Below are 6000 nucleotides of genomic sequence, written 5' to 3' on the forward strand. Positions count from 1 at the left end.
GACAGGCAGTCAGATGGACAGCCAGATAGATGGACAGACAGGCAGACAGATAGATAGACAGAAACAATGACAGAGAGAAAGATAGACGGGCAGATAGACAGGCATGCAGTTGTCAAAACCTAAATTCCACTCCATACTTGAGACTTGCTTGGGATGGTCCATGTGTCTTCATTCATTGCCTATTTTTTTCAGCCTCTACACCGAATTTCATGAGCTACAAAGAGCCTTTGTATGTACTCTCTGCTTGTTGTTCCAAAGAGAGAATTATACTCAATGTAGTGCAGCAGGAAATCTCTGCGGAGACCCACAATGCAGGGACCAGTGAGATTATGAAGACATGGGGAGCATTGTCAACAGTCCAGGACCTCTGAAAAGCTGATGGCACTGGAACTTAGTCAGCCACATTACAGACTTGTCTCTGACAGGGCAGAGAAGTATCATTGACATTGCAAGTGAGCGTCTTATGCTCTTCCAAGATATTGTATTATCTAGCTGACTCTGGCTGCATTATTTGACTAAAGTTATGTTTTATTATTGGCAAGTCAGATGTAGCTGACAACAGATGTAGCTGACAACTGTATCATCAGAGTCAAGCTATACAAGTCACTGGCAGTGTCGGGTGATTGGGCCCGAGCGCAAAACTCTGCCCCACTGGCAGAGTTTTCAGAAATCGGGCACGTTGTGCTATCTGAAGTAGCATGGAGTTCAAGAATTCTGCCATCTGGCAAGAAGCAGAGTTTTGTTTTCCGTTTGCAGGTATGAGATTGTTGTTTTTGGCAATACTCTCAGGCCGCTAGCAAGCATGTGTGAGATTCTGCAGCAGCTCATGCAGCTTCCTACCACGACAGTGCCAAAAGCAGTGCCGCTCGTGAGCGCAAACGCATCTCGAGTAGATTTTCCAGTAGAGATGCTGCTAAATTTGGTCAAAAAGAGGTTTTTGAGTGGCTTTTCTTCTTCAATGCTCAATGTTCAAGTTGTTTTTCAGTGTGAGAAGTTTTATTTAAAAAAAAAAAAAAAATCCAACACAAAGGAAGTGCCCCAGAGCTCCACCTTCCTGTTCCTGTCCAGCAGGTTCCTCCAAGTGTTTGTTCATTTCCTGGTGACTTTTCATTTGGATTTCAAGGTAGAAGCATCACTCCTTCTGTCTCCTGGATATATACCTGTGGATTTAAAGGTTTAAAGACTATGGCCCTCATTATGACATTGGCTGTATATCCCGCTTACCGCCGCGGTGATGGACGCAAACATACAGCCACTCTGGTGAATATCCGTTCACCATATTATGACACACACACCCCAATCTGCCAGAATACAGCCACATACACAAATCCGTCAGCCCAAATGTCAGTGATAAAGTTGCGGTACGAACACCCATACTGTTACGCCAACAAAACACCACCCACCAAATTATGACCCACAAATCACCACGGCGGACATTCAATGGTGGTAAACCACTAGCGGTACATACCGTCGCGCTCAGAATGGACACCCACATACAAAGCAATACTACATTGGCCAATACGAAAAACACACACCTGACATTCATACACACACCACACACACACCACACACACCCACCCACAGCGCTATAAAACACACACCCACAGTACCCACAACACTTTACAAACAACATTTACTGCCAGGAGATTGACATGAACAGCACAGAGACAACCAGACACACGCACCACTTACACACATAGATCCCTCACACACCCCACATCACACACCCCACCACATTACTCAACACACTCTCACCAACACACACCACACAACACCCATGTCCCCACAAAGGCACCCCAGATTCAAAGATGAGGAGTTAATGGTCACGGTGGAGGAAATTGTCAGGGTAGAGCCACAGCTATTTGGGGCACAGGTACAGCAGATATCCATTGCCAGGAAGATGGAGCTATGGCGGAGAATCGTGGACAGGGTGAACACTGTGGGATAGCACCCAACAACAAGGGATGACATCAGGAACAGGAGGAATGACCTACGGGGGGCTGGCGCTGAACCCCCACCTCCTACCTCGAAGCTCACAGCCTTGGGAGGAACAAGTCTTGGCATTACTGCATCCTGAGGGACTCAATGGAGTAGCCGGAGGACTGGACACTGGCACGTTAACATTTATTACTTATCACCCCCCCATACCTGCATGCCATCTCCCACCCTCATCCTCACCCTCACTCCCATCACTCCACTCCACTCCATCCCACACATTGCACCTACACATATGACTAACAACAATGCCATGCCCTGCATGCCATACCAATGCATTAACAGCCCTCCCAGCCCTGCATGGACACCCATAAACAAAGCATGCACAGCATAGGGAATCAATCACACAATACATTACCATACACAAGCAAAAGATGGGAGGACAACAGTAACGATAGAGGGGAAGCCCAGGGATGTACAATATGTCACAGACATGAAGCATAATATATCACTTAGATCCCTACAGGTGCCCCAGCCAATGTCAGCGGAGAGGAGGTGCCACGACAAACCAGCCCCCCAAGAGAAGATGCCCCCAGTGATGACAGTAACTCTCGACTTCAAGATCTGGACCAACGACCTGGCCCATCAGGGACCTTTGGACAGCCAGTCACCCAGGCCCACTCACAGTCCACCACAGAGCCTCCCCCATCAGTATCCAACACCACAGCACCCACCCAACGTATCCACACCTCTGTCCCCATGTCACGTCAATCAGCAGTGTGCCCACCTGTACAGGGACCCCAGGCCACACCTCATACCCAAGACAATCAGGAACCTGGGGTCAGTGGGCACACCGTTCAGGGGACAGAGGCACAGGCCAACAGGGACACTGGGAGGACCGCTGTGTGCCGGGGGGAGGACAGGACCAGCGAACCGACTCTCCAGGAGACACTCTCCAAGATCCTGGGAGCCTACCAACATTCCCTGGAAACAATGGGCCAGATCCTTGACAACGTGCAGGCGGTTGCAGGAGGGACAGTATCAAGTGATCAGGTAGGACTTGCAGGTCATTAACACCACCTTGATCTCCATAGCACGGATGCTGGCAGACATGGCCAACATCATGAGGGAGGCAACAGCACAGCAGCAGGACCCTACAACTAGCCAGTCCATTGACCAGCCCTCCACCTCTGATGCAGCTAGTGGGCAGGAGGCCCCGCTACAGGACCCACAGGTCGTCAGCACCCCTCCCCCTGCAGAAGGTGAACCACCCTGCAAGCATTCCTTGCGAACCAGACAGAAGCCAGAGACACTTGCCAAGGGCACCCCCTGGAAATGGCACTCTCCTGATTGTCCCCCTTGTGTCCCACACTGTCACATTGTCCACTTTGAACTGCCTTTGCTCCCCTGCCTATGGCCCCTTGGACACTACACCTGTGCTAAAAACAGACTGGAACACTACCCTAGACCCTCCTCCATCATCACCCCATTCCATTGCACTTTTCCCTCAATTTCATAGCACTACAATAAACACCCTTGAACACAACTTGATTACTAGTATTTTATGTTTTGAGAATGTGCATTTATGGAAACAGTCACATCTAGTGGAAATGATCTGAACACTGTGAGAGCATAGAAATAATGACCTGTAGCTGTCTGTAGTCAGCACAGCAGTACACAGTTGTTATATCACCAACATCTGTAAAATGACAAGCCATAGGTGACAATAGGTTGAGATGCAAAGGAAGTTAACGCCATCATGCTACAGCTACACATAATACACCAATTGTCATAGGAATGGTCAGTTGCACTATCTCACCTGTGTGTCATTGGAAGTATTGCCGGATAACTGATGTTATTTTGTCCTCATCCTCAGCCTCAGCCTCTTCACCCTCACTGTCCTCAGGGTCTACTGTTGCCACAGGGGCATCTCCAGTCTCTTCCTCCAGCAGAAAGGGTACATGCCATCTGAGGGCCAGGGTGTGCAACATGCAGCATGCCACTACTATCTGGCAGACCTTCCCGGGTGAGTATCACAGGGATCCACCTGTCAGATGGAGGCACCTGAACATGGCCTTCAGGAGACTGAAGGTCCTCTCGATGACCCTTCTGGTTCACCGATGTGCCTCATTATAACATTCCTCGGCCCCTGTCCTGGCATTCCTCACAGGAGTCAGCAGCCACAATAGGTTTAGGTAGGCAGAGTCACCTGCAAGAATTGAGGGATAACATTTAGCCTCACACAATGCTATAGGGAAGACACCTAAAGGCATACACTAACATACAGTGGGTGGGGACCAAGGCTCACCTATTAGCCATACCCTGTGCCTCTGTAGTTGGGCCATCACATTTGGGATGCTGCTATTCCTCAGAATAAAGGCATCATGCACCGACCCAGGATACTTAGCATTGGCGTGGGAGATGTGCTGGTCCGCCAGGCACACCATTTGCACATTCAGTGAGTGGAAACTCTTACGATTCCCACCTGTTCATTCTGGCAGGGGGACAAACGCAATATGTGTTCCATCAATCGCCCCAATAATATTGGGGATATGTCCCATTGCATAGAATTCAGCCTTCACTGTGGCCAAATCTTCCACCTGGGGGAAAGAAATGTAGCTGCACATGTGTTTTACCAGGGCAGACAAAACTCTTGCCAGCACGATTGAGAACATTGGCTGTGACATTCCATCTGCCAAGCCCACTGTCACTTGGAAAGAACCTGTTGCCAGGAAATGGAGCACTGACAGCTCTTGCACAAGGGGGGTGATCCCAGTGGGATGACGGATAGCGGATATCAGGTCTGGCTCCGTTATTATGGCCCTGACCAGTCTATAGGTGAGTATAATGTGCCTGTCCTTCAGTGTAGCCAAGTCTACAAGGGGTCTGTACACGGGGTACATCTCCACCTCCTATTCATCCGCAGCAGTAGGTATCTAAGGGACACAAGAGTGACAATTTGAACAATGGAACCACAACTTCAGTGTACATAGTGCATGTATGTTGTGGGACTGTGGGAATGGTGAGTTATATGCTAATCTAGGCTGTGATTAAGTTAATCTCGATATGACCATTGTCCTCTCCATGAAATGGCGACCGCCTGTCCTAACTCCGCCTTCGTTGGGCGTTGGGCCGGAAGGTGGTCTTGCACCGCCATGCAATTCCTCATTGGATAATATGGGGCTCTATGGAGTGCAGTGACAAATGGGGATCTGCGCAGCGGACGTGACCGCCATTTTCTATCTGATTACTCACTTGTTTCCTGACCTTCAACAGGAGAACACCTACACTGTGTGTGCTGCTGTGACATGTGTCTGGAACCTACCATGGCCTGTGTGACCGGGGTAAGGGCCTCTGCCTTCACTTCAGAGGAGTTGGAGCATTTGGTGGATGGGGTCCTACCCAAGTATGGACTGCTTTTTGGGCCTCCAGACCAACAGCTGAGTACACTTTGGGCACAATGAATGTAGGAAGGATGCATGGAGATGTGTGTGCAAGCATTGTGTCAACGGGGGGAGGGCGAAATGTCTTGTGGTGGTGTACATGGTGTGCGCCGGGTGATGTGTGTGCCAATGGTGATGGAAATGGGATTGGTGGGCCATATGTGTGATAGACTGGATTGTATGTGTATTCATGTTCTCCTGTCTGTATTACCTCAACAGGTCAGCGCCCATCAAAAGAAGGGAATATGGCGTGCCATCGCCAAGGACGTGCAGACCCTGGGGGTCTATGGCAAGCGGAGCACCCACTGTCAGAAACGGTGGGAGGACCTGAGACGCTGGGCACGGAAGCCCGTGGAGGCTCAGTTGGGATGGCATCCCAATGAGGAAGGGGTGCCTGTCTCAACCTGACCCCCCTGATGACCCGCATACTGGCAGTGGCCTACCCATAGCTGGATGGGCACTTGAGGGAATCACAGCAGCCACAAGGGGGTGAGTACAGTGGTAATTATTCAAACATTTGGCAGGTTGGATGGGATCCCAGGGGTGGATGTGAGTTAGTGAGTGCCCCTAAGGCCAGACAAGACATTGCAGCGTGAGTCAACTCTAGGGTAATAGGTGTATG

This window comes from Pleurodeles waltl, chromosome 11, assembly GCF_031143425.1.
Source record: "Pleurodeles waltl isolate 20211129_DDA chromosome 11, aPleWal1.hap1.20221129, whole genome shotgun sequence".
Lineage (NCBI taxonomy): Eukaryota > Metazoa > Chordata > Amphibia > Caudata > Salamandridae > Pleurodeles > Pleurodeles waltl.